The sequence below is a fragment of the Mirounga leonina genome, unplaced genomic scaffold (assembly GCF_011800145.1).
Source record: "Mirounga leonina isolate KUSES-001 unplaced genomic scaffold, KU_Mleo_1.0 Mir_172, whole genome shotgun sequence".
NCBI lineage: Eukaryota > Metazoa > Chordata > Mammalia > Carnivora > Phocidae > Mirounga > Mirounga leonina.
The window spans coordinates 23,800-48,529 of record NW_023270442.1 but is presented as its reverse complement, the minus strand read 5'-3'; the positions used below and the strand labels follow the sequence as shown (position 1 = coordinate 48,529).

The following is a 24,730-nucleotide window of genomic DNA, read 5'->3' as shown; positions in this document are numbered from 1 at the left end:
AAATCTACCCTCAGCTCATGAGAAAACTGCTTTCAGACCAAATATGTGAATAAATTAAAACCTGACTTCTCATCCAGCACAATGAAATAGAACTGATTATATTCTCAATTCTTCACCTTGGAGAACACAAGTTCAATTTGTGAGGAGAAAAAAATAAGTTATTTAGTTATTTATGTGCTCCAAAGTGCAAAACAAGTTTAGGTTACACCTTTAAAAGAGGATAAATATTCTTGAGTACACATTTTTTTTAGAATCAAATAGAGAAAAATGCAAGTTATTTATGCTTTCCCATGCCCCTGAAAATAGGTCCCTGGACATGCACCCACTGACCTCAGGGGTAATCTGGTCCCACATTTGAAAGATCCTGAAAATTTACTGGTGTGTTTTTTTCTACCCAGGACCAAGAAAATTCCTAGAAATGTGAGTTCATGGAATTGAATTTGTCTTGTTTCCAATTCTTTCTAACATCTAAAGCTCTTTTGATGTGGTCACATTAAAGACTGAAAAAGAAACAATGAAAACCTTAAGGGAGGCAAACACTGGTCCCTTTCTTCCTCTCCAAATATGTCCATTCACTGTTGTCCATTCTTTTTATGAGATCTCATATATTGAGCATTTATCATCCAAAGCTTGTTCGTATTTGCTGCATTACCATCTGTTAATCTTTCTTTAACAAAAACTATGTTAGCAATATAATCCCACCTCTAAGACATGTTATAAAGGTTTTAAGAGATGTGTTAGTAGTTGGGCGCCTGGGTGGCTCAGATGGTTAAGCGTCTGCCTTCGGCTCAGGTCATGATCCCAGGGTCCTGGGATCGAGTCCCGCATCGGGCTCCCTGCTCCTTGGGAGCCTGCTTCTCCCTCTGCCTCTCTCCATCTCTGTCTCTTACGAATAAATAAATAAAATGTTTAAAAAAAAAAAAAGAGGGGCGCCTGGGTGGCTCAGTCGTTAAGCGTCTGCCTTCGGCTCAGGTCATGATCCCAGGGTCCTGGGATCGAGCCCCACATCGGGCTCCCTGCTCTGCGGGAAGCCTGCTTCTCCCTCTCCCACTCCCCCTGCTTGTGTTCCCTCTCTCGCTGTGTCTCTCTCTGTCAAATAAATAATAAAATCTTAAAAAAAAAAAAAAAAAAAGAGATGTGTTAGTAGCCTGCTCACTGGAAATGGCTCCTAAGGATTAAAAAAAAAAAAAAAATCACAGTTTAGGAACTGTGATGAGTCAGAACATCAGGCTTCTCTCTGCTCAGAAGCAAGCATAAGGATCACCTGGGGACAGGTAAGTTAAATGATAGCCTTTCCCTAGTTGCTGCTTCATTTACTGATCTCGTTTGAATACTTGCCCATTTTCATTTTCCTATTTATTTCCAAATAAGTAACTTATTTTTTTTTCCTCACAAATTGAACTTTCTCCAAGGTGAAGAATTGAGAATATAATCAGTTCTATTTCATTGTGCTGGATGAGAAGTCAGGTTTTAATTTATTCACATATTTGGTCTGAAAGCAGTTTTCTCATGAGCTGAAGGGAACATTTTCCCTGAACACCTCTGAAAGGATTTTAAATAAGGATGCTTTTCTATGAGCCATCTGGCGGCTTCCTGGAAAGCAACAGTACAAGATGTCCCTACTCACAGTGAAAGATTAGATTCCCAGGAGAACCGTTCAAAGCTGGTCATTTACAACAAGATGCTCACTGTGGGCCAAACTTGCTTTTAGGTAGCTCTAGCTGAACTGATACAATACAGGCAATCGGCACTTCAAAGATAATGAGTTCAATTCTCAGACATAAAGAAGTGGTAGAAGTGGTAAAAGAACACTGAAGTCTTATGCAAAGGGAAAGAGGCAAAAGAATTTCCCCCAAAGAAGGTGAGCATTCAGAGGCAGCAGACTGTTCACTCAACAAGCATTTATGGAGCACCTATATGTAGCACCCATCAGTGGGCTCCAGGAATACAGAACAACAAAGGCATAATCTTTGCACCCCAGAAGCCCATGGTCTTATTAAGGAGAGAGCCATAATAGCAAATGTATTACAGTTTAGCTTAAAAGTTACTGAAATAATACAGGAAGTAGACGTAAAAGAAAGACGAAGGTCTGAACTAATCCCACCAAGAAGTAAACCCAACAGAAAAGAGTATAAACATAAAAGATATAAATAATTATTATTTTTTTGAAACTAAATTGAATGTGGGAGGTGTGGAGAGAAAAACATGCGTGTGTGGGAGACTGAGTGGGGCATGCAGGAGGAATACTGAAAAAGAGAAGCCCAGAGGAGAGACAGGTTAAGGAATCATCAGCGTGTCAGTTGGGTTCAAGTCATGGAAAGTGGGAAGAGCCCATTATCCCATAAGAAAAGGGAAAGACAAAGGGCAGACTCTGGACAACACCAAGTTTTAGGAGATAACAGAATAAGAGAATCTGATGAAGGAGACAGAAGTAACAGTTGGTGAGGAAGGGGACAAAAATATAGTGGCTTCTAAGATGCCAAGGGAAAAAAAAAGTTTCAAAACAGGGAGCAGTCAATTGTATCAAATATCTCAGAAAAGTTAAGATGGGGACTGGAAAATATTCCTGGGATTTGAAAACTGAATTTGGCCAAAGCAGTCAACCAAGCCTTGAAAGCAGTGTTGCACACTGGCCATATTGGCGTTTGAGGAGCCATTTAATCTGTCATCCAACAAAACCTTAACGTGAAGAACTTGATAAATCACATTGGCTGAGGAACTGGAATATCTATTCAATGATTAGGCTCAGCTTTTACACAGAAAAATTCATGCCAGCTATAAGAGACAGAGTTTTGTCAACTTGCCCCAAATATTCTGAATCTGATAAGCTTAGATCTACCAGTAGTAAGGCTGTGCAGTCTTGAGATGACCTGTTGGCAGGCATTAATCCTTTGTTTGCTGTATCATGGAGAAGTCTAGGGGTTCCCTGAGGGGAAGGGCTGGGGCCCAGAGCTGGAGGGGATGTAGGAGCTTTTTACCAACAGTATAAAAGTACACTGATATTTTACCAACACGGTCATATCAGTATGTACTGACTGGTTATGAGCCCTAAGATAACTAATAAGCAAAACTGATCACACAGGTAATTTAAACTTGAAGTCGTTAGCTTTTTAATCTCAGAATGGTAAGTGGTAGCACACGCTTTCCATTTATTTGTGTGTAGATATATACATACAGAGTATCTTTTGCATTGTTTCAGAATCTGACATTGTTTCAACTATGGGAGAACTAAAACAGGTGGAAAGCCACAACCTTGTGACCCTAAACTCCATTCAGGGAAATAAATTGTGTATAAAAACAACTAATAATAAATTGTGTATATCTAAAACAACTGGTAATAATTGCTAACATCTAAGAAATAATATGGCACTGAGAAAAGAAAAAGAAAATTTTATATAAATGCTGGTAGAATCAAGCTCAAAGGAATAATCAGGATGGCATAATGTTATTTAAAAAAGGCTTTTAGAGGTGAAGCTAGTACTGAAAATAGGGTATTAATGGAAATACTTTGTCAATATCAATTAAAACTCTTTATTTGTCCTCTGTGCTCCCATTTTGTCACTAAGTAAATAAGAGTGAAATTCTACAGTCTGTTGGTTGAGTAAAGCAAGCCCTTGACTCAACAAACCAGAATCCCATGCCTTTCTCTGTGGATATACTTAGTGGTGGGACTCCAGAAAAGCAATTTTCCTTTTTTTTTTTTTTTTTAAACCTTGACTGCCCTTATATATGAAAGGACTCTGGATTACCTGCTTTCTAATGTCTCCTCCACGTCCAGGAGTCTAATCTTCTAATTCTAAGACTCTAAGACTTCTCTGGCTGAGCAACAAGTCAGCATTAGCACAAAGAATTTGTATGCTTGAGCCACAAAAGAGTAAAGTAAGGTGAAGAATTACCTGCATTTGACAGGAGCGTTTTAAAGAGTTCACACTGCACACTACACCCTACTACTTCATCCAACACAGAACGGACTTCTCTGTCAACAGTTCGCCCCATAACCCCCAGCTCCCCATCATCATCTCCTCACTGTTCACCAATTGTGACATGAGTATTGATACCACGGCAGTTTCTGATGATACTTTATAGCACAACCACTACTATTTTTTAAAGGGCAGTAATTCCATTTTAATTTCCTGAATTCTAAATATTTTACTGAAAACATTTGTTATAATACTGAATTACTGTCTTTTAATGTAAACCACCATTTTAAAACAACATCCAAGCTGTCCCAAGTATGGAAATGTAAGAAAATAATTTTCTGTCTCTTTCTTGATAAGACCTACTTTCTCTAAATTACAAATACAAATGCCAATTGACTCAGAGCATGGTCTGTTAACTTTTGGAAAGTAAAAGAGGAAAATGAGCTAATTCCTATCAGTGAGTTAAACTTGTATTCTTTACAATAATAAATTTTTTTTCTTCTAATAAGTGCTGTGATCGATCACTTTTTGTACATTTTCCTTATTTATTTACCTCATATTTATTTGATAAACGAGAATTTCCTCAGGTTAATACTCATAATCAAAATCCATTATTTTAATCAAAAATAAAGACTATCGAATTCTTTGAAAACCTTTTCTGAATTCCAAATGCTCACTAATTTAGAAAAGGGATCTCTTTAAACTGTGTCCCCACATTACCAAACATCCATAGAGACATTAAAAGATGCTGAGGAAATGATAAGACCAAAAACTTAGCAAACTGGCTAAAGTTGACTGGGATGTCCCCAAAACACACACATTTTTCCACTTGAGCCAAGGATTCACTGTTGTTCTATTTTAGTTGCATAATCTAGCCTTGGTTACTTCTCAGGGTACAATTAGTAAGATTCAGAAGGCTTGGGATACCTGATACCCAGGACTAAAAACTGAGGACAGAAAAATTTTTTAGCAATAGTTCTTATTTTAAGAGCTAATTTTAGTAAACTATGTACCTTCCCCTTTCTTTTTTTTTTTTTTTTAATCTTCCTATTTCTTTATCTCCTTTCAGGAGATACAGGTGATTACATCCTTTATGTAGAAGTGTTTCTGCTTCATGGGCAAGAAAGAAAAGACAAGTTGAAGACACTCAACAAGAGGAAAATCATTCATGGAACAGAGTAGTATCATCTAGAGAAGACAAGGAAATCAAGCTAAAAGCCTCAATCTTGCAGAAAAACAGAAGAAACACACTGAATCACTCAGGGTCAAGAAGGGGCCTTCAGGTTTAGCACTGAAAGACCCATGTGAAGTTCCCCCACATTCAGGGGAGATAGTCCAAGATGGCAGAGGAGTAGGAGACCTTAGTTCCGTCTGGTCCCAGGAATTCAACTAGAGAGCTATCAAATCATTCTGAACACCTGTGAACTCAACCAGAGATCTAAGGAAAGAATACCTGCAAATCTACAAATAGAAAAGTGACCACTTTCTGCAAGGTAGGAGGTGTGGAGAAGTGAATCCAAGGTGATATATGGGAAGATAAGCCACAGTGGGAGGGAGACTCCATAAACCAGCTACCAGAAAGTGATATAGCAGCAGAACACAAAATCAGAACTTTTGGAAGTCTGCTCTGGTGAGGGACGTCCTTGCCTGAAAGGTGCTCAGGTAGTGAAGCAGGGTGGAATCCTAGGTGGGACAGTGTGGTCTCAGGATCCTTGGGGTCACAGGAAGACGTGGGAGTGCCTGAGGGCAGCAGAGCTCCCACGTATCCGAGCGGGGAAGCCGGCTACGAACAGTGAGCCCAGGAGCCAGCTCTCAGCTCAGGGTTGCCATAAACTGCGAACCACAGCATGGTGGGGCAACTGCTCTCCAAGGAGGGGCCCAGCAATCAGCAGAATGGGAGAGACCCCTACCTCCCCCAGGAGGAGCTATGCAGGTACGCGGAGCAGGAGTTTGCAGGGTTTGGAGACCAGAAACCGGGTCGCATGCCTGAGACAGAAATGCTCAGTCACAGACTGGGTGAGCAGAGAGAGTGGATGGAGACCAAGGAGACAGGAGTGATTGACTGCTTTTCCCTGAGGGCTCACTGAGGAGTGGGGCAACGAGCTTTCGGCTCCAGGGCTAAAGATTGGGAAGCCCGCCATTTTCATTCTCATCCTCTAAAGCTGTGAGGAAAGCCTTCAGGGAACAAAAGCCACACAGAGCAATTCAGAGCAGATGACTTAGCCTGTCTCCCTGGCAAGGGCAGGGCAAATATACTTGAGAATCAGCAAAACAGGCCCCTCCCCTAGAAGGTCAGCAAGAACATCCAGCTAAGACCAAGTTTACCAATCATAGAGAACTGCAAAACTCCAGCACTAGGGGAACATAGTATATAGAAATCATGGGGTTTTTTTGTTTGTTTTGTTTTAAGATTTTATTATATAGAAGACAAAATTATGGAGAATAAAGAAACTGAGGAAAAGAGATATAAACAACTACTAGATCATGAGGGGAGGATTCAAGAGATCAGTGATACCATGAAGTGAAACAATATTAGAATAAGGCTGGCAGCAGACCTATCCACAGAGGCCTGGCAGGCCAGAAAGGACTGGCATGATATATTCAGAGTGCTAAATGAGAAAAATATGCAGCCAAGAATACTTTATCCAGCAAGACTGTCATTCAGAATAGGACAGATACAGAGATTCCAGGACAAACAGAAACTAAAAGAATCTGTGATCACTAAACCAGCCCTGTAAGAAATATTAAAAGACCTCCTTTAAGCAAAGAGAGAGCCCAAAAGTAACACAGGCCAGAAAGGAACAGAGACAATATACAGAAACAGTGACTTTACAGGTAATACAAAAGCACTAAATTCATATCTTTCAATAGTTAATCTGAATGAAAATGGGCTAAAGGCTCCAATCAAAGGACACAGGGTATCAGATGGGATTAAAAAGCAAGACCCTCAATATGCTGTCTGCAAGAGACTCATTTTAGACCCAAAGACACTTCCAGATTGAAAGTGAGGGGGTGGACAACAATTTACCATGCTAATGGACATCAAAAGAAAGCTGGGGTAGCAATCCTCATACCAGACAAATTAGATTTTAAACCAAAGACTGTAATAAGAGATGAGGAGGGACACTATATCATACTTAAAGGGTCTATCCAACAAGAAGATCTAACAATTGTAAATATTTATGCTCCTAACTTGGGAGCAGCCAATCATATACACCAATTAACAACAAAACTAAAGAAACACGTTGATAATAACACAGTAATAGTAGGGGACTTTAACACCCCCCTCACTGCAATGGACAGATCATCTAAGCAGAAGATCAACAAGGAAACAAGGGCATTGAATGACACACTGGACCAGATGGACTTCACAGATACAGTCAGACCATTCCATCCTAAAGTAACAGAATACACATTTTTTCTCCTGTGCTCATGGAACATTCTCCAGAAGAAATCACATCCTGGGTCACAAATCAGGTCTCAACTGGTACCAAAAGATTGGGATTATTCCCTGTCTATTTTTAGACCACAATGCTTTGAAACTGGAGCTCAATCACAAGAGGAAATTTGGAAGGAACTCAAATACATGGAGGCTAAAGAGCATCCTACTAAAGAATGAATGGGTCAACCAGGAAATTAAAGAAGAATTTAAAAAATTCGTGGAAGTAAATGAAAATGAAAACACAACTGTTCAAAACCTTTGGGATGCAGCAAAGGTGGTCCTAAGAGGGAAGTATATTGCAATACAGGCCTTTCTCAAGAAACAAGAAAGGTCTCAAATATACACCTAAATAGAAACCAAAAGAACAGTAGAACAGATCAATGAAACTAGGAGCTGGTTCTTTCAAAGAATTAATAAGATTGATAAACCCCTAGCCAGACTTGTCAAAAAGAATGCACAGAAGTCAATTGCCTTTCTATACACTAACAATGAGACAGAAGAAAGAAATTAAGGAACTGATCCCATTTATAATTACACTAAAAACCATAGGATACCTAGGAATAAGCCTAACCAAAGAAGCAAAGGATCTGTACTCAGAAAATTATAGAACATTCATGAAACAAATTGAGGAAGACACAATGAAATGGAAAAACATTTCATGCTCATGGATTGGAAGAACAAATATTGTGAAAATGTCTATGCTACCTAGAGCAATCTATACAGTCAATGCAGTCCCTATCAACTTTCATCAAAGAGCTGGAACAAATAATCCTTAAATTTGTACAGAACCAGAAAAGACCCTGAATAGCCAAAGCAATGTTGACAAAGAAAACCAAGCTGGTGGCATCACAATTCCGGACTTCAAGCTCTATTACAAAGCTGTAATCATCAGTACAGTATGGTTCTGGCACAAAAACAGACATATAGATCAATAGAACAGAACAGAGAACCCAGAAATTGACCCTCAACTCTATGGTTAACTAGTCTTCGACAAAGCAGGAAAGACTATCCAATGGAAAAAAGACAGTCTCTTCAACAATTGGTGTTGGGCAAACTGGACAGCCACATGCAGAAGAATGAAACTGGACCATTTTCTTACACCATACACAAGAATAGACTCAAAATGGATGAATGACCTAAATGTGAGACAGGAAGCCATCAAAATCTTAGAGGAGAACACAGGCAACAACCTCTGTAACCTTGGCCACAGCAACTTCTTGTTAGACACAACTCCAAAGGCAAGGGAAGCCAGGACAAAAATGAACTATTGGGACTTCATCAAGATAAAAAGCTTTTGCACAGCAAAGGAAACAGTCAACAAAACCAAAACATTACTGACAGAATGGGAGAAGATATTTGCAAATGACATATCAGATAAAGGGCTGGTATCCAACATCTATAGAGAACTTATCAAACTCAACACCCAAAGGACAAATAATCCAATGAAGAAATGGGCAGAAGACATGAAGGGACATTTCTCCAAAGACATACAAATGGCCAACAGACACATGAAAAAATGCTCAACATTACTCGGCATCAGGGAAATACAAATCAAAACCACAATGAGATAGCACCTCACACCAGTCAGAATGGCTAAAATTAACAAGTCAAGAAATGACATATATATACATACACATACACACACACACAATGGGATACTACTCAGCCATCAAAAAAAAAAAATGAAATCTTGTCAATTGCCACAACGTGGATGAAAAGCAAAATAAGTCAATTAGAGAAAGTCAAATATCATATGATCTTACTCATATGTGGAATTTAAGAAACAAAACAGAGGATCATAGGGGAAGAGAGGAAAAAAAACAAGACGAAATCGGAGAGGGAGACAAACCATAAGAGACTCTTAATCATAGGAAACAAACTGAGGGTTGCTGGAGGGGTGGGAGGTGGGGAGATGGGGTAACCTGGTCATAGGCATTAAGGAGGGCACGTGATGTAATGAGCATTAGGTATTATATAAGACTCATGAATCACTGACCTCTACCTCTGAAACAAATAATATACGTTAATTAATTGAATTTAAATTTTTTTTAAAAGTATCTCTCAAATTAAAAAAAAGAGAAGTTTCCCACATTCATAGAGTGGACTGAATTTTCCAACTTATATTCAAAGGCTCAGTACTAAACATCCTGCCTTTGATATACTGTTCTCTCCTTGTACTCATTTCCAGTAAATTTAGGCAAAACCAAAAGCATCTTAAACCCTTACTTTCTAACTTTCATGGAGAAAAATCTTAATTTTGGTTTTACAATCTTTCCTATTTAAATCCCTCTGTTTCCTAACACAGAATGCTTATTCCTACCAATGGTATGACAGGAACAGATGAGCATCTGAATTTCTTTTGCAAACTGGCTCTGTACATAAATACTGAACAAATGCTTTTGAAGATAAGGTTATTGGAAAAGGAAAGTTTAAAAAGTAGTAGAATACTAGGATGTATTAACAGTAGTGTGCCTTGCCAGAAGTCAGGAAGCAACTTCTCCCTTCTTGGCAGTGGTCTGACCCTAGTAGAATGCTGTGTCCAGTCTTTGCAGTTTAAAATAAATGTGAAGAAATTTTAGAGGGGCTAGAAGAGAGCAAAAGGAGTAAAATATAATGAGAAAAAAATGCAGAACTGTTATTTGGAGAAAAGATTAAAGACACCACAACTGTTTAATCTGGAAAAGCAAAGCCTTTGGGGAGACTTATAGAAGTGTCATAGTGAATAAAAAATCAACCAAATTATTCTTTATCTTGACCAAGGAAACAATGAGAGAAAATGTGCTAAAATTAGAATGAGGGCAACATTGGTTAAGCATAAAGAAGAAACTCTTGGGGGCGCCCGGGTGGCTCAGATGGTTAAGCATCTGCCTTTGGCTCGGGTCATGATCCCGGGGTCCTGGGATCGAGTCCCGCATCGGGCTCCCTGCTCCTTGGGAGCCTGCTTCTCCCTCTGCCTCTCTCTCTCTCTCTCTGTCTCTCATGAATAAATAAATAAAATCTTAAAAAAAAAAAAAAAAAGAAGAAACCCTTGGCCTTGACACTGAAACTTTGGAGTACACTGCCAAAAAAGAGTTGTGAAATTTCTTGGAAACATCAATAACAACCTGTACTAATTGATGAAGGCATTTCTCTGCTTCGAGAAAAAAAAAATTTTTTTAAATCAGATAACTTCAAGAAGTCCCAGTTCTAGGGCATATGTATAAGAATTTAGCTACCTAAAAAGTAAAGTCAGATAAAAATTCCCTAGCCCAAAGCGTTTGTTTCATAAATAATATTTAGGTCTCTGATACCAAGTTTATTTGATTAGATTTAAGCAGCCTGACATTTGCACTAAATTTTTTATATTAATTTTATAATGTATTTTTGTCTCTGTTTCTTGCACCTGGTCTCTTTTCAGTAACTAGGACCCTTTAGGGCCCTGTGGTTATTGAAAAGAAGATAAGGACATTCTGGTTTATATAAAGAATATGAGACATCCAAGTTGACTTTCTGCTCAAGGCTTCTATTAAAAAGGTAACCAATAAAACCATCTCCCATTTCTATAATTCATGGTTCTTTCTCAGACGAATTTCCTTCACCTCATTAATAACAGCCTACCCTCTGTGTTTTTCTAAGGCCTGAGTGAGCAAAATATGGAGGAGAATAAGAGAAGAAGATAAGACGGAAGCAAGAACAAGATCAGGAAGTATGAAAGAAGAAGCAGCAGCTTGAACTTTATCTTGATGGGGTGGGGGAGACATTAAAGATTTTAAGTAGAAAAGTTACATCATCCAATATTTATTTTATTGAAATCATTCTGAAAGTGTGGAAAGTGGAGTAGAATGAGACTAGATGTGAGCTACGATAATGGCTTACATATGGCACTCAAGATGGAGCATGTCAAGGGATTCCAGAAATATTTAAGGGGCATAGTGATTGACTAGACGAAAGAATTGGTGAATGAGAGCAAAATCAAGGCCACTTCTCAGTTTTCTGATATAAAGAAACTGGGCGGACAGCGATGCTTCTTTTCCCACTCTGCTACTCAAGTCCACACAAGTTCTAAGGGTATGTATGAGATTCCTGGAAGTTATATGAACTCCTCAAATTATTTTTTCTTCTGGATCATAGGTATTCAGTTGCACAAATAGTTGGATTGCCTTTAACACATTTCTGCAGCTCTCTTCTGAGGTATCCTTGTTTAATCCTCAAAACAGTCCCATAAATTATTTCACAAATGAAGTATCAGAGACACCAACCATAGAGTCAATAAGTGAACACACAAGCCTAGAATCCAAATGCCCTGACTTGCTTCACAGCACTTTGGGTTTCTGTAAAATCCTGTTCCCAAAACTCAAGTGATTTTTTTTTCCTCCCTAAAATACATCATTTTCAAGCACAAATCAAAACTCCAACTATTCCAAATCTTACGTGAATAGTAAATCCACTCATTATATGATTTTCAGGTTTAGTTGGCAACTCTAAGCTAAGCTGCTCTGGTGGTTTCTGCATTAGCACTCCCCTGGTGACTGTCTGAAGAGTCATCATGCAGAGTTTTAATTGAATCTGCCTAACACTCTCCTGGAGATTAAAGGTAAGTGTTTCTAAGAGGAAAGGAAAGTAATAGAACAGAGGAGCTTTAAGCTCAGGTTGTAAGATTTGAAGAGAAAGAAGTAGAACAATCATATAGCGCTTACATTTATGGCAATAATGGCACAAACCCTAGCAAAGAAATACTTCATTCAGGGTTTGTTCTCAGGGAAACTTTCTCAGAGATGGACAAGAGATCAAGAGTAGCCATTTACCATTCACCGAATGCCATCTACAGTCATGAAATGAATCTCCAGAAATATTATTATTTAATCTCATGACTTCAGGCAGGTGAGATTGTTTAAGGGAAAGAAAAGAAATCATAATTTTTTTTTTTTTTTGGAGAGAGAGAGAATGAGAAACAGAGAGCATGAGAGGGAGGAGGGTCAGAGGGAAAAGCAGACTCCCTGCCGAGCAGGGAGCCTGATGCGGGACTCGATCCCGGGACTCCAGGATCATGACCTGAGCCGAAGGCAGTCGCTTAACCAACTGAGCCACCCAGGTGCCACAATCATAATTATTTTTAAACTCTGATTCTATTGATCAAGGTGATAGGATGAAATTTTCTTATAAGAGAACCATTCTTTTGTTTACAACACTGTAGTGACATGTTTATTTATGAAAGACAATGTCAAATGGGCATAGAGAAGATGGGAAGAGTTTAAATGAAGAAAAAAGCAAATCTTCAGCAGAAAAAATTAACAAGAAGGTCTTCTATTTTCCCTTGGCAGACAAGGAGGACTGGGATTTTCTTATGTCTTTGAATATTTTTTTCTATTCCATTTACTTTCTTTCCCTTTTGAGGTCCACCAACTATATGTATAATAAATTAAAATTAACATTATATAATGTAAACTATAATGCAAACAATTATTGTTAATTAACATATTATATCCTTTGTATTCCTTAGTAGAATATTTCCTATAATCATTTTTATGTCCTTGTTCTATCCCATCTCTGAGACTGTATGTTTACCATGACAATTTCAGCCATGTGTACTTTCCTTTTTAGTTGCTTTTAAATGTGGCTTTCATCCCTACAATGTACTTTCATGTTTGGGGATATTATACATACAGTAAAATGCACCAATGTTCCACGTACAGTTAGATGAATTTCATGGATTATACTCAGCCATTTAGACATAACTATCATCTAATTGAAGATATAGAACAACTCTACCTGCCCCCGTGAATCCTTTGTACCACATGTTGGGATGCGGAGAGATGATTCTCCTACGAGTCTTAGAATCCCTTTTGTCTAGCTGAGAGGGTTTACCGGGTCTTAAATATTTCTGAGATTTTAACAAAACATCCAACATTCACATCTCTGATTTCTACCCTGAGGCCACTCTTAGTCTGAGAAGCTTTACCAATCTGGACAAACTGGAGATTGATTTTATTTTCCATTCAGGCAAGTTCTGGGCCTTATTTCCTCTAAATTCTGCTTGCAAAATGGATAATCCCCACTTTATTTCCTCTCTGTCTTCCCATACTTAATTATGTCTAGCTAAGAGAAGCCAATTGATACATTCAAAATCTTGCCTGGCAATCCTTTCAGCTAGAATCATAAACTTATTAGGCATATCCCCCATTTTCCAATTTATTTCAATAAAAAATTTTTCCAATATTTTAACTTCCAACAATAAATTCACTTTTTTCACATCTTTGCCATTTTTTCAGTCACTGATTGCTGACCAGTAGCAAAACCAACATTACATATTTTAGGCCTTGTTACAGCAATACCCTACTTCTAGTATCAATTTCTGTATCAGTTATCTCTGTTACATATTAAACAATTCTACTATTTAGTTCTATTTGTGTGTTACACTGTAAACCAGCAATTTGGGCTGAGCTCAGCTCAGTGGTTTTTCTGCTGGTCTTCCCTGATACCATTTATGTGCCTGGACTGACAGGAGCTGGGCATCTCAGATGATCTTACTCATATGATTCACATGTTTGGTGGTTGGTGCTGGTCATCTGCTGCATCTCTGCCTCCATCTCAACCTCATGGAGGCCAAACCAGTCATCAGAAGTCTCACAACGTCACTTTTGCCATACTCCATTAATTAAGGAAAGCAAGTCATAAGACTAACCCAGATTCAAGAGGTAGAAAATAACTCCATCTTTTGATGGGAGGAAGAACAATGTCATTGCAAAAAGGATATTCATAAAGTGACAGAAGGAATTATTGCAGCCAACCTTTGCAAACAATCTGCTACTTCCCACAAATGTTCATATGTTGTATTTTCGTTATCATTCAGTTCAAAAGTATTTTCAAATTTCCCTTTTGACCTCTTTTTTGACTATGCTATCATTAGAATAAATGTTGCTTAATTTACAAATATTTGGGTATTTTCTGGTTATCTCATTTTTTGGATTTCCAATTAAATTTCTCTTTGATAAAGAACGTATACGCTATAATTCTAATTCTTTGAAATTTACAGAGCATTATTTTATGGCCTTGCAAATGGTCTATATTGGTGAACACTCAAGGTACACATGAAAAGAATATATATTCTATACTTATTGGGTCTAATGTTCTATAAACATCAATTAAGTCAAAGTAGTTATAATTTTTAGTGATACCAAAATCTTTACTTACTGATACTTTGTCTACAAGTTCTGTCAATTATTCAGAGTAAGAATGTATTAGGATTCCCCAGAGAAACAGAATCATATATACATATATGACTATGGAGGCTGAGAAGTCCCATGATCTGCATCTGCAAGCTAGACACCCAGGAAAGCTTGTGGTGCCGTTCCAATCTGAGTCCGAAGGCCTTGAGAGCCAGGGGCGCTGATGGCGTAAGTCCCAGTCCAAGTTTAGAAGACCAATGTCTCAGCTCAAGAAGTTAGGCAGAGGGAAAGAGCTGTGACTTTCTCCACCATTTTATTCAGGACCTTGGTGGATTGGATGATACTCACCATATTGAGGAAGACAATCTGCTTTACCCAGTCCACTGGGTAATGCTCATTTCTTCCAGAAACATCTTCACAAACACAGCCAGAAGGGCTTAATCAGATATCTGAGCACTTCAGAATTTTAATTAGGGTATTGTCTTAATCATTCTTTCACCAGGTCTATTTTCTCCTTGGTCTGGGGATGTGTCTCTGTAGTGTGTGCTAAGAAGTCAATATATCTCAATCCACAGGTTCTCTAAGCTGTTACCTGAAAATATCCCACCCTCACTTTGCTCTTCCTCCCAGCATTCTCCCTTAACTAGGAGCTAGAATTCAGATGTAAGAAACTATTTCTCATCACATTTCCCTCTTTCCTTTGGATCTTTGTTGTATTCTCTGGTTGCCCATCCATCTCTCTGCGTCACACCACTTTAATCAAATAATGGTGGCGTTGTCCTTCCTAGACTGTAACATTCATTTAACTGTTTCCTGCTAAAAATCAGAGAAGGTAGGTTGGCACTAAGTACTATCTCTCTCATTTCAGGCCATGTTCCACACTATTTGGCAGGTTTGTGACAAAGTTTGGGGTGTAGGAATTCAGCAACTTCCTTTTCCACCAAAAATGAAGAGGAACCTCACCCCTTCTCCAACCCTTCCCACATATCGGTTTTGTTTCTTTTTTTTTCTTTTAATTTTTTATTGTTATGTTAATCACCATACATTATATCATTAGTTTTTGATGTAGTGTTCCATGTTTCTTTGACAGTTTCTGAGCAAATGAAATGGAGACGAAATGTCTTTTATCTACAATTTTTAACTAGAAATTCGTTCTCCAAACAGACATATAATATTTAACTTACAACTTAAAGCCAAGGATTTGACACAATTAAGTTACACTTCCAGAATATATATGCTTTTACACTTCTCACCCAGACAATTTAATCTGGGAAACTCTTTGAGGCTAAGGTACTATCTAGCATTACTCTGCATCTTTCTAGAAATTGGGTCTCAATGTTAGCTAAATTACAACTGAGAAATGGGAATCCATTTCCCTCCAGAAATTATTCACAAGAAGAAACAAAGATTAGGTTGTTTTAGAAGCTTCGTGTCTCCAGCATGTCACTGTTGCAATCACCGCTAACACTGCATTCAGAATTCATAAAACCTGTAGGGTCAGTTTCCAATTAGAAGAGTGCAGCTAAAAGTAATCAACTGTTTTGTAATCAGAAGAGTGCAGCTAAAAGTAATCAACTGTTTTGTATCAGACTTTGTAATTCAAAGTCCATATCCAAATTTAAAATTTCATAGAGTTATATCTATCCCATTAAGCATTGTTTTTAAAATAACAATAACCTAATTAATCTGAGTGATTTTTTTTTAAAGATTTTATTTATTCATTTGACAGAGAGAGACACAGTGAGAGAGGGAACACAAGCAGCTGGAGTGGGAGAAGGAGAAGCAGGCTTCCCGCCAAGCAGGGAGCCCGATGCGGGGCTTGATCCCAGGACCCTGGGATCATGACCTGAGCTGAAGGCAGATGCTTAACTGACTGAGCCACCCAGGTGCCCCTGAGTGATTTTTCTACATACACACCCACTAATACATTCCCAAACTGAGAAATGCTTTTCACAGCATTTACTAAATACACACTAACACCTTCCATGTGAGGGGAGGGGGCACCAGGGTGAAAGTAATACAGCTCCAAGTCCATATTTCCAACCTAGCATTAGGTAATTCCTATGTTATCCCCCCAATTGAGCAGGCAAAGGAGAACCCTAAGAGTTTCCAGTCTGTAATGAAGCAGCTGTAAATAAATATTTTTTAGGTATAGATAGAGGGTCATTCTTATTGGACAAAAACAGAAGTCTCTAAAACAATCCAAGAATCCCTTTTCATATTTAGCTTTGGTCAGTAGAGGCCAACATATTAACTCTCAGTGAGTTCACCTCATTTAGAGTAAGGTAGTAATAAAGAAATCATTAAATCTCTATTTCTAAGAAGTCTGTCTATGTGCCTACCACTTTCATTCTACTAGTTACTGCCAGATGGATGGCAGCAAAGAAAACAAAACATATTTCTCAGCAAATATGCAGTTGGGGGCAGGGAAGATAGGTACCAAGAGTCTATATAATGGTTATATAAACATTGATCTCTAAACTTCTGCTCTTTCTAAACTTCGAAAGGTCAAGCATCTTTGTAACTCAAAAGGAAACTATAGGGACAACATAACCCTTAAGAGCATATTATTCTGTATTAACCGGTTACATCCATTCAAGACTAATTTCCACACCAGGACAAATAAACATACATATTAAAGAGAAAATTCCACAGTTCCCACATCAAGAATTTATGGTCCCAAATGGGCCATTCAATTATTGGCTCAAAGAAGGCTCCTTTGAAAAGTCCCTGAAAATTGATTTTAACTACTGACTTCTCGAGCTCTCCACCTCATATCAAATAATATCAGGTCCTTACACACAAGATGTTGCTACGGCTTCTAAGAGAAAAAGATAACAATTTTTCCCAAGCTCACTTTCATCGCATTCTGCCACCTGCTCATGATACCCAGGGAGAAGTAAGAATCTGTCCTCCACTTATCTGGTAACTGCCCAAGTTCTCAGATACTCACAAGCTTCTGCACCAGAGAAGCATCCTGCTTCTGGCTGTTAAAATATGTCACAATGTTGTGTATGTTTTGTGTCAAGCTAAAGACACTTGGCAGCACAGCCTTCAGGAGTCAAGACTATTAAAGATACCTGCAAAGTTACTTTTTCCTTTCTAATTCTTCCCTACTCAAATTCCCAGTTTGAATTGGGCTGTGGACCCTAAGCAGTGGTCAGTCCAGGCTGCAGCTACTACCTTTCTTCTGGGCCATTTGAACCATGTGTCCTTCACCCTCCACCTCCCTAGGAACAACTTTCATTACCTCAGAGAATCATATATCAAATCAGGGTGACAGTGAAATAACTTCATCAAAAGGTGCTCTCAATGAAGGAAAGAAAAGCTCTTCTTTGTTATTGTCTATCAGATCTATCATGACACATTTCCCATCAGCATCTCTGTTCCTGGTTTTGTTTTCAGCAAATCCTATCCTAATACAATTTGTGTCCATTTCTAGCCTAGATATGAAGGAATTGGGTGGGTACATATCATAATATTGGACCAACTCTTCCAGTTAGACATACTTCCCTTTGCTTATATATTTGCCAAATACAAAGAAAAATGTTTCCCCTTTTAGTTGAAATGAGAGAGTCTCAGAATTCTTACTGTATACACACAAACACACACACAGCAACAGAAATAGTCCAACTTGTGCGGGCCTCAACCAGCCTACTATTTCCTACAAACTACGCCATAATCATAAGTTAGGTTTGACATCCAGATCTCAGAGTGTAACCAAGAAAATGAGGTTCAGAGGCTAATGCTCTCATGGGCAAGTAACATGGACTTTTATTCTCAGTGATTCCCAAAAAACACAGCATTGTCTTTGTTTAAGCACAACTGGGATCCTAACACCAAATCGCCCTGAATACTGCCTCATGTATCATCCTGAGAGCTTCTCATGTAATTATTCTTCCAGTGGGAAGCTTGGACAGAGAATGGAGAAGTCCATTACTGGCACAGTGTTAGATAACAAAAGGTAACCTTTTTGCAACTTTAGTTGAGATGGCAGTCGGTATAGGCAAGGAATTAAGATTACTGAAAAAAGAAAGCTCTCTCCCTTGTACTCTTACTGTGTGTGTGTGTTTGTGTGTATACTTGTACATATTTGTCCTAGATCATTCACACTGTTATAACTGAATACCAAAGACTGGGTAGCTTATAAACAACAAAAATTTATTTTAGTTCTGGAAGCTGGGAAGTCCAAGATCAAGGTGCTGACAGATTCAGTTTCTAGTGAGAGCCCACCTCCTATTTCATAGACAGTTGTCTGCTCCCTGTGTCCTTACATAGCAGAAGAGGAGAGGGAGCTCTCTGGGGGTTTCTTTTATAAAGACACTAATTCCATTCATGAGGGCTCCACACTCATGACCTGATCAGCTCCCAAAGGCCCCATTTTCAAATACCATCACACTGGGAATTAGGTTTCAACATATGAATTTGGTTGGGGGTGGGGGGACACAAACATTCAGTCTTTAGCAGTATTTATATAAACATACATTTTTTAATTACACAGGTAAATCATGACTGCAAATTAAAGTACTGAAACTTTTCAGGTAAGATTAAAATTCCCTTTAACTGACACTTAGCCCTAGCCTCTTCCTACCTCTCCCCAAAGATAACTCCAGTTCTTACAGCTTCCATTCTCATCTTCCTGTAACCCCACCACCTCAGTGTTATGAAGAAGCCCAGTCCAACTTACCAGAGGATGGGTGATCGGGTGGAGGAGAACTGAGGAGTCTCAGCCAACATCCAGCACCAACTGCCACACTCTGAGTGAGGACAACTTGGATCCTCCAGCCACACAGAAACCTTCAGATAATTGTAGCTTGAACAATCCCAGGTGAAACCAGGATAAGGCTCTTCCAGGTTACCAACCTACAGAAAATGACAAATAATAGACCCCTGCTTGAAACTGTGAGGTTTCAGGTTTGTTATATAGCAACAGATAACTGAAACATACCCTTTGCCCATTTTTCTACGAGGCTAGTGATTTCTCCTTTTTAGCTTGTTTTAATCTTTTATTCTGAAACCTCCTTCTTAATGAATGATAGGTTTCACAGATATTTTCTTCTAGTCTAGCAGTTGTTGTATCAGTCAATGTTTAGTAAGAAAAACAGAACCAGTAGAAGATATATATTAACAGAGTTATTGCAAGGAACTGGCTTGTGCAATTGTAGGGACTGGCTAGAGAAGCCCCAGATCCATAGAGCAAGTCTCTCCAAACGAACTGAAGCTGTAATCCATGGGGTGGAATTTCCTCTCCTTCAAGGAAATCTCAATTGATAAGTAGAACGAATACACTTTTATTGCCATAGACGTCCTTACCTTATTCAAATCGAAGTTTATTGGCTTATTAAAAGGGCACACAGGAGAGAAGCTTACTAGATACAAACATTCAATGAGTCTTGGGAATCTGACAGTGTGCTTTACAATGGGAAGAAAGAGCATCTATTAATAAAATGAGTTATTTAAATCAGAGATTATTTAAGAGAGCTTCTACTTGACTCACAACAGATAAACTCCAATTTCCCTTGGCAACAACATCATGTTAGGTATTATTATTTTATTTTTGTGTGTATATAAGACACATAAAAAAGTGTATAAAACATAAATGTATAGCTTTACAAAGTGACACACATGTAACCTACACATGGGTCAAAAGTAACCAGAACATTAGCAGAATCCCAGAAGCCTCCATAATGTTCCCTCCCAATTACTATAACCCTCTGCTCCCCAAAATCAGCCACTATATTTTCTTCTAACATTATAATTTTGTCTGCTGCCAAACCTTATATAAATGGAATCTTGAACTGCCCTACTCCTTTTCCCTAATAGTTTATGAGATTAATCCACTATAATTTGTAGCAGTAGGTCATTAATTTTTTCTGCTATAAAGTATTTCTTTGTATGAATATAACTCGATTTATATGCTCATTCGTTGCAGATAGGAATGGGATTTTTTTTCATTTTTTGGCTATTATGAATACTGCTGAGATAAATATTTCTGTAATATCTTTTGGTGAAAATGGGTGTGAGTTTCAGTTGGATTTTTACCTAGGAGTGAAATCCTTAGGTCACTGGGTTTGCTCAGCTTTGGTAGGTAATGACAACCTGTAGGACTACCTACATAATTTTCTGGGCCCAGTGAAATGTGAAAATTCAGAGCCCCTTGTTCAAAAATTATTAAGAATTTCAAGACAAACAATAGAACATTAGAACAAGTGGGGGCCCTTCTAAGTACAGGGCCTTCTGTGGCTGCCTAGGTCACTTACCCATGTAGCTGGTCCTCCCAAACTGTATCCCAAAGTAGTTATACCAATTTATATACCGAAGGGTTTTTTTAATGTCATTTGGATTCATAGAATTTTGAGACTTACAATAGGGCCACATATTTTATGATCACAAGACCTGGCCCCAGAATTTTTTTTTTTTTTTTAAGATTTTGTTTATTTATTTGAGAGAGAGAGAGTGCGCACACAGAGGATGAGGGAGAAGCAGACTCCCCGCTGAGCGGAGAGCCCACCAGGGGGCTTGATCCCAGGACCCTGAGATCAGGACCTGAGCTAAAGGCAGATGCTTAACCAACTGAGCCACCCAGGCGCCCCAACCCCAGAATTCTATCTCAGGAGAAAACTATTTGGGAAAAGGTCTTATTTGATAAAGCTCATAGGGTAAAGAGAGAGCTTCCGAAGGAAAAATCAAGGCAACCAAAATGAATACTGGGTTTTATTCATGGGACAATGTGAGCAATGTATTTCCCTCTAAATGGAATAGGAGAAGTGAGAGGCAGAGAAGGGAAAGAAGAAAGAGTGAGATAAGTTTCGGTGGCGAAAAATGCCCAAAGGCAGATTTTTATGAATAAGAATTTATAATGCTCAATTTTTACTTTTCCAAATTCTAAGTATTTCTCCCCATTTCCCACCAGTAAATTTTCAGGATTGTGTGAGGATAGCTTCTTTGTAAGTATTAATAAGGAGCAGTGTATCATATTTAAATAATGCTTTTCTAAAACAAAATCAGGGGCACCTGGGTGGCTCAGTCAGTTAAGCATCTGCCTTCGGCTCAGGTCATGATTCCAGGGTCCTGGGATAGAGCCCTGCATCAGGCTCCCTGCTCCGCGGCAAGCCTGCTTCTCCCTCTCCTGCTATCCCCACTTGTGCTCGCCCTCTCTGTCTCTGTCAAATAAATAAATAAAAGCTTTTTTAAAAAAAATAAAAAATAATAAAATAAATAAAATAAAAACAAAATCAGACAGCATAGAAACAAAATTCCAGCAGAGACAATAATTTGGAATCCAAGATGCCCACGTGTCCATATATGCCTCTGGGTATTTTTGGAAGAGATCAGACTTTCACAAAGCTTAAAATGTGGGTTTCAGCTGATTTTATTCAAAATCAGGACTCATATGCACTATATATAAGTAGCAGTTACAGATTTCTGTATCAGATGACAGCCATAATACACACTGCTTTGGCTCTCCTCTAAATAAATGTAATTTGAAATCAGAAAACAGAACTTTGCCTTCTTGTCAAAATAAAACAGCAATCATCTTTAACACTCTAAGGTTCCAGTACACCAGTAAGACCCTGGAATGACCTATAGACGTGGCAGCATTTCTTTTCTTTTTCATTTCTTTCATTTTTTTTTTTAAGGGTGGGGAGCAACAGAGGGAGAGAATCTGGGCAATGCAGGGCTCGATGTAGGGCTCAATCTCACAACCCTGAGATCATGATCTGAGCCAAAATCAAGAGTCGGGCGCTTAACCGACTAAGCCACCCACGCACCCCAGATGTGGCAGCATTTCTGTGAAAATGTGGCAAAATCCAGTGGAGAGACTACAGTCACTAGTGGGATAAGATGGTGTCAACAACTAGGATCATTTTCATCAGTAAGGACCAAAGCAGTGATTGACCAAATCTGATGAAAGCAATACAATAATCCGCATGTGCAGACTGAAGGGTGTGGGGGGAAGGAGAGGAAGAGAAGAGAGATTTTTTCAGAGAGTTGGGTTTCTCAATAACAAATTAGAGTAACACCCACTAGAACACAAGTTATACACATTTTAGAGCTTAAGAGGCTTCAAGTTATACTTTTTCTGATGTTATAGGTTGGTTGTTTATACTGCCCAGCTACAGTTTTCCATTTATCTTTGTATCCTTGGCCTTTTGCACAGCACCTGGCACGTATTAGTCACTTAATAATGATTGCTAATGACCTGGACTAATGCATTAAACGAGGTGACAAACTTTCATAAAGAACCACAGAAAACTTTTCCACCAATAAAAGATATTTGAAAAATTTGTCAAAATGAAAAGGTGAGAAAGTAGGAAAGTTACCCAAAAACTAAAATCATAGTTTATAGTCAAGTGTAAAAAAGAAATGTAGGCTCCAGTGACCAGAGAGATGAATTTCAAGCCAATATGAAGATTATCAGAACCACAGGAATATAAAATGTGTCTGTAGGTAGACATTGTATTTTTATGAAAAAACATTGAGAATCAATCAGAGAGAACTAGAAGTATGACCTTGGGCAAATAACTTAATCCATAAAAACCACAAATCTGGATCACCTGCACTGTGAGCTTTTTCTGCCTGTCCCCGGGTCACTGAACACTAGAGAGAGGCCGAGAGCCAGTCAGGCTGTACACATTACAAATTCATGCAGTCTAACTTTAACTGGGCCCTCCGTGTTCAGCAAGCCTCTAACCACAACAAGGTTGCTCCTCTCCGGGCTACTTCAAATTCCTTCTTTACTCACTTTCACCTCTCCCTCTCCCTCCTTTAGGCTTTAACAGATGACTTCCCCTACATCAGTGGGAAATTGAGGTACTGGGACCGTCAAACTCTTGTCTTTTATCAACCCCTGTGCACATCTTAATCCATCTATATCTCTATGTCTATCCTTCCTTCCCAAAATTTTAATGGGAGATGTTTCCCTTCCCCTCTCCAAAGATTACTCCTCCGTGTACATTCTCAGTCACACCCCTTCCTAATTTCTGTGGGCTTTGCATCCCATACTTGTATATATTTTGTAATCAAGAATAATTCAATATTGTCATTTAAATTCTTGATGTTTGCCTATTTCCAAACAAATCTGAGTAGCTCTGACATAAGGAATTTTATAATTTCTCTAAGGCACAACATGAGACACTCATGCCCCTAACCAGAGTGAGCTGGGTGGGCAATATAGAGGAAATACAAAGTAATGAAAGGTAAATGTGGTAAAGAGTGTCATTCTAGAGACAGACTACCTGGGTTCAAATTCATGGCTTCACCACTTACAAAGTGGGTGCCCATTAGCAAATTACTTAAACTTTTTTTTTCCCTACATAACCTTATTTAATTATAACATTAATATGATTATATCATATGGTTGTTTTAATAACTAAGTGAATAAATTCATGAAAAGTAATAAGCCCTAAATAAAGATTAGGTACTGCTGCGCCTATTAGTAGGAGGTTTAAAATCTCAGTAGAACTTTGTTATTCTCTACTCTCATGGCCATCAAGAATAAAGTATATGAGGAAACTCATATTCTCTAGTGGTACATGCAAACCTGATCTCAGGAAATATTCCTAAAATATTCCAAACACTATTTCTTTTGTTCCCCTTATCACTGAGGGCTGCCCAAGACCCAGTCATGATGTTCAATAAACATTTGTGGGTTGGCATAACCTCTCATCTCTCAGCTTCCAAATTTTAAAAATAGGAATAACACCTGAAGTACTTAAATTACAAAATTATTTTAAATATACAATTTTGAATTTGTTTTAAAAAACAAAACAAAAGAAACATGCATAGACCCTTCTTTTGATGATAATATAAATGGGAAATGGAATATTTGGGGTGATAAGAGAAAGCAAAAAGGAAAGAGGTACAAATTTTGCCATTCAACATTACAGAACGTAGAGATAATGTGAGGATACTTCTGAAGAAAATGTTATAACAATACAAATTAAAGGGGACCAAATAATATGATATTCTTGCTTTACAATTAGAAAAGCAAAAAGTGACATACTTTAAGACACTGTAAGAAAAAAAAATCAAGTTCTTGAGGTGGCTTGAATATAAAGTGAGAAAGGAAGAAAAGATCATGGTTGAAAATAAGCCCAAGTTTAAAAGACTTAAGTAAATAATCTCTACTAAAAATCTAGAAAATTTAGAGAACAAGGGCAGGGTGAAAGGTGGAGCAAGGAAGAAAGAGAGAGAGAGAGAGAGAGAGAGAGAGAGGAATG

At 38.3% G+C, this 24,730-nt stretch overlaps 1 long non-coding RNA gene across 4 annotated transcripts in view; it reads right to left on the bottom strand.

The window, feature by feature from the left end:
* The window catches only part of LOC118018770, a 266,689-nt gene that overhangs the window by 224,894 nt on the left and 17,065 nt on the right, over positions 1-24,730 (bottom strand). For all 4 annotated transcript variants that reach the window (XR_004681475.1, XR_004681474.1, XR_004681476.1 and 1 more), the window contains exon 3: positions 19,195-19,370. This is a non-coding gene — a long non-coding RNA (uncharacterized LOC118018770). The remainder of the gene's footprint in view (positions 1-19,194; positions 19,371-24,730) is intronic.